Here is a 12,702-nt window from a genome sequence, read left to right as displayed (position 1 = left end):
CACCACCAAGCCTCCACCCAGCACCAACCAGCCTCACCCAGCCACCACCTAGCCACAACCCAGCCACCACCTAGCCACCACCCAGCACCACCCAGCACCACCTAGCCAGCACCAAGCCTCCACCCAGCACCGCCGAGCACCACCTAGCCACCACCCAGCACCACCCAGTACCACCCAGCACCACCCAGCACCACCTAGCCTCCACCCAGCATCACCCAGCCTCCAACCAGCACCAACCAGCCTCCACCCAGCCTCCACTCAGCACCACCCAGCACCACCCAGCCTCCACCCAGCACCACCCAGCAGCACCCAGCCTCCAACCAGCACCACCCAGCACCACCCAGCCTCCACTCAGCACCACCCTGCCTCCACTCAGCACCACTCAGCATCACCCAGCCTCCACCCAGCACCACCAAGCCTCCACCTAGCGCCGCTGAGCACCACCCAGCCTCCACCCAGCACCACCCAGCCACCACCTAGCCTCCACCCAGCACAGCCGAGCACCACCCAGCCTCCACCCAGCACCACCCAGCAGCACCCAGCCTCCAACCAGCACCACCCAGCCACCACCTAGCCTCCACCCAGCACAGCCGAGCACCACCCAGCCTCCACCCAGCACCACCCAGCAGCACCCAGCCTCCAACCAGCACCACCCAACCTCCACTCAGCACCACCCAGCACCACCCAGTCTCCACCCAGCACCACCCAGCCTCCACCCAGCCTCCACTCAGCACCACCCCGCCTCCACCCAGCACCACCCAGCACCACCTAGCCACCACCCAGCACCACCAAGCCTCCACCTAGCACCTCCCAGCCACCACCTAGCCTCCACCCAGCCTGCCGAGCACCACCCAGCCTCCACCCAGCACCACCCAGCAGCACCCAGCCACCACCTAGCCACCACCCAGCACCACCCAGCCACCACCTAGCCACCACCCAGCACCACCCAGCACCACCAAGCCTCCACCCAGCACCACCCAGCCTCACCCAGCCACAACCTAGCCACAACCCAGCACCACCCAGCACCACCTAGCCAGCACCAAGCCTCCACCCAGCACCACCAAGCCTCCACCCAGCACCACCCAGCCTCACCCAGCCACCACCTAGCCACAACCCAGCACCACCTAGCCAGCACCAAGCCTCCACCCAGCACCGCCAAGCACCACCTAGCCACCACCCAGCACCACCCAGTACCACCCAGCACCACCCAGCACCACCTAGCCTCCACCCAGCATCACCCAGCCTCCAACCAGCACCACCCAGCCTCCACCCAGCCTCCACTCAGCACCACCCAGCACCACCCAGCCTCCGCCCAGCCTCCACTCAGCACCACCCCGCCTCCACTCAGCACCATTCAGCACCACCCAGCCTCCACCCAGCCTCCACCCAGCACCACCCAGCACCACCCAGCCTCCACCCAGCACCACCCAGCAGCACCCAGCCACCACCTAGCCACCACCGAGCACCACCCAGCACCACCAAGCCTCCACCCAGCACCACCCAGCCTCACCTAGCCACCACCTAGCCACAACCCAGCACCACCCAGTACCACCCAGCCTCCACCCAGCACCACCTAGCCTCCACCCAGCATCACCCAGCCTCCAACCAGCACCACCCAGCCTCCACTCAGCACCACCCAGCACCACCCAGCCTCCACCCAGCCTCCACTCAGCACCACTCAGCACCACCCAGCCTCCACCCAGCCACCACCCAGCACCACCAAGCCTCCACCTAGCGCCGCTGAACACCACCCAGCCTCCACCCAGCACCACCCAGCCACCACCTAGCCACCACCCAGCACCACCCAGCACCACCTAGCCAGCACCAAGCCTCCACCCAGCACCGCCGAGCACCACCTAGCCACCACCCAGCACCACCCAGTACCACCCAGCACCACCCAGCACCACCTAGCCTCCACCCAGCATCACCCAGCCTCCAACCAGCACCAACCAGCCTCCACCCAGCCTCCACTCAGCACCACCCAGCACCACCCAGCCTCCACCCAGCACCACCCAGCAGCACCCAGCCTCCAACCAGCACCACCCAGCACCACCCAGCCTCCACTCAGCACCACCCTGCCTCCACTCAGCACCACTCAGCATCACCCAGCCTCCACCCAGCACCACCAAGCCTCCACCTAGCGCCGCTGAGCACCACCCAGCCTCCACCCAGCACCACCCAGCCACCACCTAGCCTCCACCCAGCACAGCCGAGCACCACCCAGCCTCCACCCAGCACCACCCAGCAGCACCCAGCCTCCAACCAGCACCACCCAGCCACCACCTAGCCTCCACCCAGCACAGCCGAGCACCACCCAGCCTCCACCCAGCACCACCCAGCAGCACCCAGCCTCCAACCAGCACCACCCAACCTCCACTCAGCACCACCCAGCACCACCCAGTCTCCACCCAGCACCACCCAGCCTCCACCCAGCCTCCACTCAGCACCACCCCGCCTCCACCCAGCACCACCCAGCACCACCTAGCCACCACCCAGCACCACCAAGCCTCCACCTAGCACCTCCCAGCCACCACCTAGCCTCCACCCAGCCTGCCGAGCACCACCCAGCCTCCACCCAGCACCACCCAGCAGCACCCAGCCACCACCTAGCCACCACCCAGCACCACCCAGCCACCACCTAGCCACCACCCAGCACCACCCAGCACCACCAAGCCTCCACCCAGCACCACCCAGCCTCACCCAGCCACAACCTAGCCACAACCCAGCACCACCCAGCACCACCTAGCCAGCACCAAGCCTCCACCCAGCACCACCAAGCCTCCACCCAGCACCACCCAGCCTCACCCAGCCACCACCTAGCCACAACCCAGCACCACCTAGCCAGCACCAAGCCTCCACCCAGCACCGCCAAGCACCACCTAGCCACCACCCAGCACCACCCAGTACCACCCAGCACCACCCAGCACCACCTAGCCTCCACCCAGCATCACCCAGCCTCCAACCAGCACCACCCAGCCTCCACCCAGCCTCCACTCAGCACCACCCAGCACCACCCAGCCTCCGCCCAGCCTCCACTCAGCACCACCCCGCCTCCACTCAGCACCATTCAGCACCACCCAGCCTCCACCCAGCCTCCACCCAGCACCACCCAGCACCACCCAGCCTCCACCCAGCACCACCCAGCAGCACCCAGCCACCACCTAGCCACCACCGAGCACCACCCAGCACCACCAAGCCTCCACCCAGCACCACCCAGCCTCACCTAGCCACCACCTAGCCACAACCCAGCACCACCCAGTACCACCCAGCCTCCACCCAGCACCACCTAGCCTCCACCCAGCATCACCCAGCCTCCAACCAGCACCACCCAGCCTCCACTCAGCACCACCCAGCACCACCCAGCCTCCACCCAGCCTCCACTCAGCACCACTCAGCACCACCCAGCCTCCACCCAGCCACCACCCAGCACCACCAAGCCTCCACCTAGCGCCGCTGAACACCACCCAGCCTCCACCCAGCACCACCCAGCCACCACCTAGCCTCCACCCAGCACAGCCGAGCACCACCCAGCCTCCACCCAGCACCACCCAGCACCACCCAGCCTCCACCCAGCACAGCCGAGCACCACCCAGCCTCCACCCAGCACCACCCAGCACCACCCAGCCTCCACCCAGCACCACCCAGCACCACCCAGCACCACCCAGCCTCCACCCAGCCTGCCGAGCACCACCCAGCCTCCACCCAGCACCACCCAGCCACCACCCAGCCACCAACTAGCCACAACCCAGCACCACCCAGCACCACCCAGCCTCCACCCAGCACCACCCAGCTTCCACCCAGCACCCCCCAGCACCACCCAGCACCACCCAGCCTCCACCCAGCACCACCCAGCTTCCACCCAGCACCACCCAGCACCACCCAGCTTCCACCCAGCACCACCCAGCACCACCCAGCCTCCACCAAGCCTCCACCCAGCACCGCCGACCACCACGTAGCCACCACCCAGCACCACCAAGCCTCCACTCAGCACCACCCAGCCTCCACCCAGCACCACCCAGCCTCCACCCAGCACCCCCCAGCACCACCCAGCACCACCCAGCCTCCACCCAGCACCACCCAGAAAATAGGCATAACTAAACAAACAAACCCTTCTTTCTGCAGGATGTGAACTCTTGGACGGATGTCGCGGACACTCTTATGCACGTTGTGCACATGAACGTTACATTTAGCCGTCTAATGATGGGCCTTGTTAACAGCAGCTGAGCGGAGCAGCAGTGTTTCTGCCCACCATTCTCTCCCAGCAGCTCGATGACTTTTTACCCTCCATCCTTTTCCTCCTGCAGAACTGCAGCCTGTTTTACCACCGCAGCAACAACACAAAGCTTATTTGAACGTGACCTTTTATCAAGTGCAGCAGCAGCACAGTGTGAGGGTGCTGAGGGAAATTATGTTTTTCTTGATGGTTAGTGATTCTGTCCACTTCCATATCTTTCACCTCAGGGGAGCAGAACTCTGGATGTCTCTGCCGTCTCTATTACATCATAAAAGCAGTCATTATTAACAGCTTTAGAATAACATTCAAGGGCAAACGACTCTGGAATGGGCAACTTGATGTTTTTTTTCCTTCTCACACCACATATTTGATTTAGCTACCTCTCAATGGTAATTCACTTTGATATGGTTTTCCACATAAACAAAGCTATGTGGCTGGAAGCAAGTTGCTGGCCAATGGAGTGTGTCGGCCATAAGAATCCATATTGCCACAGCTCCTGTCCCCACAGAGATGGAGATGGTGTCATCAGCATTAAGGGAAGGGATGCCCATGCTGTCAGAGAGCCATGGGGGAGGGAATGATTGTCTGTGCTTATTGAACTGTGTGTGTGTGTGTGTGTGTGTGTGTGTGTGTGTGTGTGTGTGTGTGTGTGTGTGTGTGTGTGTGTGTGCATTCATGCTGACTGGTCTCATGATAACTTGACGATGTGGTCTGGACTGGTGCTCAAAGCCCACTCCACTAGATGGCTGCCAGTGTGTGGGTTCACCTCCAGGCTGAAGCAGCCCGGTTAGTCAGAGGCTCTCTGGTGTCTCTGTTTTCATGCAGAGATGGAAGGAAAGCTAGAAAAGAATAAAGTACACCATTTTTTACGTGCTCAGTAATTAAAATGCATTTAATCTGAAAAGTCTGCTTGCTCTCCAGCAGCCAGAGTGTTTGTCACCATTCAGAGGAACGTCTAACTGTGGGCTGAATGGTGATGGTCATGTGACCCTCCAGCTGGTCTACGGAGGTTTTCCAGCATTTCTATCCGTCCAGGAGTTTTACAATCCAGACACAACATGTAGTGTTTATTCAGAGACTCTAGATGGTAAATCCACCATTATTTATCACATCTTCATCACCATCACTACCATGTTGCTAAGAGACCTCTATTTTCACCTGGACATGATGATGAAGACACTTCCTGTCAGACTTTCCACCAATCAGAGAGCTTAAACTGATGGTAACGTCCAATCAGGAGGAGATCTGCTGATCTATGTGTGTTATTTCTACAACCTTCCGGTTGCTCTTTATGTTGCTTTATCTATTCATCCATTCATTTTACATCATTTTGATCTCATAATCTGACAACTGAGGCCATCCTGCAGACATCGTGATTAACCAGGTTCTGCTTCTACTTGCAGCTTTACAAACAATTAAAAAACACAACTAGTTACTTTTAATAAAAAGTAACTGAGTTACAAAATAATTGAACCCCTTTTGGTGCCACTTGGACACACCATCAGAGAAGCACCCTGGGTCAGAGCCTGTCTCAGATCTCTAACCTTTATACATCCTTGCCTGGATGACCCAGATAGTGTGATAAGTCTCCACCTTGTCTCCAGGTAGCATGTCCGTCCAGGCACCCCCCCCTACGGATCTACAGTCACCCTGACGCTCTTCATCCAAACACTTATCGCAGCATTTCGGATCAGATGGAGACTTTTCAGAACAACAATCAGGAAATCCAGTCGTCCAGTCTGGCAGTAACACATCCGGACTAGTTTTCCTGCATCAATCTGAGGCAGAAAGTTCCTCATTCTGGGAATATTAGTGGGAGGAGGGAGGTGGTCCTGGAAACCTGCTTCAGATCAAAGGACAGATCCTGGTCCAGAATAACACCACAATTCCTCACTGTAGTACATGAAGACTAAGTTATACCATCCAGAGCAACTCCGTAACAAGTCTGTCTGAAATAAGTAGAAATTTCAGAGTAATCCAGGTCATATGGTCTTCCTCAGGTCTCATGTCTTCTGTGTAATCTGACGGATATGTTCATATACTGTCATTTAATGCCACTGAAAACCTTTTCACCAAAGGAAGAGGTGAGGTGGACGCTGAAGAGAGGAAGATGAGAATAAAAGAGGAGATTTGATCTGAGTAGGGGGAAATGGTCAGATTGGAAACAAGGAAAGCAAATTAAACAGACTGAGATGAAACAGCCTTTGAACTCAGCGAGGTGTTCATATGAAGCTACTATTTACTAAATATGTGTGATAGCAGTCACACAGCATCTGGCTCAGTTGTCCACTCCCATCAGCATGGGAGAACACAGTGAGGTAATGGAGGTCTGGGGGGAGGGAAGGCTGAGCTACTGCCGCTCTCTAATCAGGCGACTGACTGCCGTAATTACCTGCTAGCATCTATTCCACCAGCGCCAGCCCTGGACCTCTTCCTGCCGCAGACAGCCCGGTTCATTTCAATACCTTCACTGCTGTTAGGAGCAATTGGCAGAGTAAACAGGAACTGCTGTTCTTATGCCACCACTATCTCAGGCTTGTCTTTTAGCCCACTAACACTGATACACAACTCCTTCCTCATCTAAACATGAAGGAAATAAAAGATGTTCTTTGCTGATGATACACTGTCCTCCCCAACGGTCGGGAAATTACTGCCAGCGGGCGGCCTGTCACACCGCATGCTTCCAAACAACAAATGAAGCCTCGACTAAATTAAAGCTCAATAAATTATTAGATGTTTAACAGCTGCAGCCATGTGTGGAAGGGATGGGGGGTGTAAGGAAGGAGGACGGAGCTGCACTGCCCTGAACCAGGTGTTCAGACCGTCTGAGTTGGCTTTTAAGAAGGATGATGCTCATCTCACGTTGAGGCTAAACATCCATCCAGACCTGCACTCGTGTCACCAGCTTCCAGTCCGCTGTAAAGTAGTTTTCTAGTCAATAACACTTTAAAAGTTGGCATGTTGCACATCTCTAGAAGAAGTTTTGTCCCTGTGAAGTTGAACTGTTGAGTTTCCAGCTGGAAATGCAACGTGAACGCCTCTGAAGTCAGAAATCCAGCTGGGAACGTGGGAGCAGGTCCGCCTACCCTGAGTAGAGATGGCTGCCCAACAAAACCAAATGAAACCAAGAGCATTTATCTCTAAATGTATTTCACTGTACATGAAAACCAAGAGCATTTATCTCTAAATGTATTTCACTGTACATGAAAACCAAGAGCATTTATCTCTAAATGTATTTCACTGTACATGAAGCAGAGTTAAGGCAGCACGTTGTAACTTCTACACAGACATTAAGTTTACAAACTGTGTCCTCAACACTGAATAACAGCACTAGATAGTCTCTCTGCTAACTTTAGGGCCTGTTGCTAAGATGTTAGCCTCAGACGTCTTTAGCAAAACAAAGATGATCCTGTCGTCGTTCATGAACATCTTAACTCGGTTATGACATAATTTCTGACTTCCAGCCGATGCAGCATTAACGTTATGTTGGGATGTTAACCCCATGCTAGCTGAAGCTAAGTAGCAGTGTGAATCTAGTTCTACGCTAACACTAGATCAGTTTTAAGATAATGTGAGGAAAACATGTGTTTAGTGTACAGAGAATGGATTTAGCATCAACTCAGTTCATGGAGCTTTTCACAGTAAAGATGCTGAAAGAGTGGGCTACCTCAGAGCGCTGGGTGGATGTGTGCATGAAGGTGGCGGCCAGCAGGTGGAGGCAGGTGAGCCGCTACCACGTGAGACAGAGGAACTCAGATTAGATGGGACGCTGATGGGCAATCCAAGTCCCTGGAAATAGTGCAGGAAATAACGGAAGCCTTCTGAGTGATGTTGAGGATCAATATCTGCAGGAGATTGACGAACAGCACCGACTCAAAAGCGGAGCCACCAAAGTGAAGACACTCACAGCGTGGAAGCATTTTAATATACAAAGACTTGGGCTGCCAATAAAACCTTTATTTGATTGATTTGTGTGATAGGAATAATCTATATATCAGGACTGATATGTTGAAATATCACTTTTAGCACCGATTATTCTAATCTGTCTTTACAGTACTTAGTATAACTATTGCCTCATCATATAATCACCTTTATTACCAGATCCAGGAAGCAGCAGCTCTGCAGGAGTAGTCTCCTGACCGTCCAGCAGACACAACATCTGGCTGCAGCTGCTGCAGCTTCCAGCAGATGAACCGGAGTCCTGATTTCCAGCCAGCAGAGAGGGACTGCCCACACCGAGCCGTCCTTTCTGGTCACATGACCCCGTGTAAAGAGTTTCCATAAACTTTTAAATTGAAATAAAAAAAACACATCATGAGAGCCTCCAAACTTTTTATAGATATTTATAAGTTTTTAGGAAATGTAAGTGTTTCCATTACTGTTTTTTTATTGCAATATTTAGGTTTTGTGCAATTCCAGGGGTGATGGAAACACAGCTTGACACCAAGAAGTCTCACGCTGTGTTCATCGGGCTTTTCATGAACACAGCTTGTTCTGTTCGGTCCATATGAAACCCGGGTCCACTTCCACTACAATCTGCACAACAATCTGCATAACCCCCCTCTCACGCTCACAATAAAGTTCTGTTTTAAACGAGTGTGATCAGATCAGCATCTTCTGGTTGGTATGTTCACATGAAGCACCGTTATTCTGATCAGGACTTTAATGTTACCATGGCAGCAGTTAGATGTGTAAACTGATGATGATGATGATGATGATGTATCCAGTTAAACCCGCAGCATGCTGCTGATAAGACATTCAAGCACTGACAAGCGTTGAAACCACAAACAGAGAGAAGAAGAAGAACGCCCCTAAAACGGCGCCGATGGCCTCTACATGTGTGTTGTTGTTGTTGGGGTCACCGTCACTTCAAACACCAGAGGGATTATTTATGACGCACACACACACACACAACCATCCCCTGCCTCGCCAGTAGCTTGAAGCTGCTGCAAACCTCAGACACAACATTTTGACAGAGAAGGCAGAGACATTTTTTGCATCACTTTCCAAGTGCTCCACGCTGCTCTTCCGAAACTCCTCATGGATTTTCAATCAGCACTAACAGCAGTATTTGGTAACTACCACTCAAGAGAGGAGCTCACACAATGATATTTGACGGAGGGTTCAAAAGGCCTTTGAGGCTGTCTGGCTTTGGCCATCTCTGTGTGGATGAGTTGTACCATTTCAGACAGAATGGAAGCCTTTGTTTGACACGCTCCAACAACAGCCACAAAAATGACTTCTTATTACTTAAAAGACATTTGCAGCAGTCTCTTAAATTACAGCAGGTCTGAAAATTGGCTGGATGGGGAATGCGCTTCCACTGAAAGACTGATGGACAATTTTCAACTCCTAAATCTGTCTGGGAGAGAATAAACCATTCCACTGCGAGGAGGAAGAGGATCATTTAGCAGAGGGGATTGTGGGGCAGTTCAGGACAGGTGAGGTGTTTTGTGAAGTCCAGTTATGGAAACCACATATTAAAACCAGAATAACATCTATGTGTTTGGAAGGAAATGGAATTATAACCAGGCTGCTGTTTGCCTAACGATGAAATTACTCACAAATACGGAAAAAAGTACAAAAAATGTTTTTTCAATTGTTAGTGTGTGTTTGTTCGTTCATTATCTGAACCACTGAGTCCAATTCAGGGTTGCAGGGAATCTGGAGCCTTTCCAGAGACAAACAACCCCTGTATTTAGACTAACCAGTTAACCAACATGCATGTCTGTATTTAGACTAACCAGTTAACCAACATGCATGTCTGTATTTAGACTAACCAGTTAACCAACATGCATGTCTGTATTTAGACTAACCAGTTAACCAACATGCATGTCTGTATTTAGACTAACCAGTTAACCAACATGCATGTCTGTATTTAGACTAACCAGTTAACCAACATGCATGTCTGGACTGCAGGAAGAAGCTGAAGCACCTGGAGAGAACCCAGACGGGGAGAACAAGAAACACCACCGCTAGAACCTCCCCCCAACCGGGGATCAAACCAGCAACGTTCCTGCTGCGAGGCCACGGTGCTAACCACTATGCCACTGTGCCACTCAAGTGTGTGTTTATTGTTATACGACATTTACACTGCTTGGCCAATGCAGAAAATTCAGACCATCTTTATAAAGCCATTAAAAGTGAATGTTTCTGCCAGGATGGGTTAACTTTCTCTTTCCTCAAACACAAGGCGTCGCTACCTGTACGACAGTAGCGCTCCCATTCACAGCGTTGCTGCTTTCTCTGTGCGTCTCCGGCAGCTCAAGCCAAAGACAGAATTTGCAGGAACTTTTCAGGAAATCTCAGAGATGGAAACAGAAACCAGCGGTTTTAAGGGCGATCCAGATCTCTGTCTGGATCCAGGAGCTTTTTACTGCGGGGAGGATAGGAATAATTTTGTTATTAGAGATGTAGCGCCTTCGTGCTTCCAGTTAAAGGTAAATTATATTCTGTTATAATTATAATAAAACCTGAAGACGTTGCTGTAACAGATCAAACTGCATGAAGAGCCGTACGACGTGACTTTAAAGACTGAGATCATTTTACACGACTTGAGATGATAATGCGATTGGACCCCATGACGGGCCAAACCTCCCACCGCCAGCTGACACTCAGAGCAGGAGGCAACTAAGCTGAGCACCCTCCCTACGGTGCTGTCCTGTTAGAGAGGAGAGTCCCACTAAGACATATTACTGTTATATGCTTTCTTTTTGAGCCAACAGAAATGAATCTATGGTAGCAGAAATCCATAGTGTCTTATACAACAGCTTCCATATGTATCTAAACCAGAAGACCAGTCAGAAGACAATTCCCTCCACAGATATGATTCTCCTATTAATAATTTAATCAAAACTGTATGTGATATTAAGGATAAGCTGCTGTTTGCCAGAGCAAAGTCCCATAAAAGTACCATACATTTACGATCATTTATAAGATCAATAAAATTATCTGCAATCATTAAAATCTGGAATGAAACCAATAAAACAACATGCTGCATGTGAAAGGCGAAGTTGGATTTAGATCTGTTTGGAGCTGGAAACATGAATATAATATACTGAATGACTAATCTTTATAAAATATACACCTTTATTTAGTCTTCCTTTATGTTCCCGTGCTCTGCTATTTCCTCATCTGCAAACTAAAGGATGAAATGAAGGAGAAATAAAACAATCTTTCTCATATGAACTGGAACTTTCCTCTGCACTGCTGGAACATTAACATACAGTGTGTTTATTCACAGTCTGAAGTTTGAGCTTTAATAAAACCCATCATAATTTAGTATTTTTGATTTACATATTCAGTTATTTAAATTTAAATATTTATTTAAATAATCTCAGGTATAAGTAAACCTAAAGTGAACACTAAAGTACCACGTTGTAGATCTGAATGAATAGAATGTTTTTATTAAATACTTTGTTCTTTCCATAGCTGAATGTACTGACAGCAAATTCACACAACAATTATCAATGAAAATCAAACATATCAACCCATGGAGGTCTGGATTTGGAGTTCTACTCCAAATGAAAGTGGAAAAACACACTACAGGCTGATCCAACTTTGATGTAATGTCCTTTAAACAAGTCAGAATGAGGCTCAGTAGTGTGTGTGGCCTCCGCGTGCCTGTATGACCTCCCTACAATGCCTGGGCATGCTCCTGATGAGGCGGTGGATGTTCTCCTGAGGGATCTCCTCCCAGACCTGGACTAAAGCATCCACCAACTCCTGGACAGTCTGTGGTGCAACTTGGCGTTGGTGGATGGAGCGAGACATGATGTCCCAGATGTGCTCAGCTGGATCCAGGTCTGGGGAACGGGCGGGCCGGTCCATAACATCAATGCCTTCGTGTTGCAGGAACTGCTGACACACTCCAGCCACATGAGGTCTAGCATTGTCTTGCATTAGGAGGAACCCAGGGCCAACCGCACCAGCATATGGTCCCACAAGGGGTCTGAGGATCTCATCTCGGTACCTAACGGCAGTCAGGCTACCTCTGGCGAGCACATGGAGGGCTGTGCGGCCCTCCAAAGAAATGCCCCCCCACACCATTACTGACCCACTGCCAAACCGGTCCTGCTGGAGGATGTTGCAGGCAGCAGAACGTTCTCCACGGCGTCTCCAGACTCTGTCACGTCTGGCACATGTGCTCAGTGTGAACCTGCTTCCATCTGTGAAGAGCTCAGGGCGCCAGTGGAGAATTTACCAATCTTGGTGTTCTCTGGCAAATACCAAACGTCCTGCACGGTGTTGGGCTGGAAGCACAACCCCCACCTGTGGACGTCGGGCCCTCATACCACCCTCATGGAGTCTGTTTCTGACTGTTGGAGCAGACACAAGCACATTTGTGTCCTGCTGGAGCTCATTCTGCAGGGCTCTGGCAGCGCTCCTCCTGTTCCTCCTTGCACAAAGAAGGAGGTAGCGGTCCTGCTGCTGGGTTGTTGTCCTCCCACGGCCTCCTCCACGTCTCC

Source organism: Telmatherina bonti, assembly GCF_933228915.1.
Source record: "Telmatherina bonti genome assembly, chromosome: 9".
Lineage (NCBI taxonomy): Eukaryota > Metazoa > Chordata > Actinopteri > Atheriniformes > Telmatherinidae > Telmatherina > Telmatherina bonti.
Note: the sequence above shows the minus strand (reverse complement) of the source record.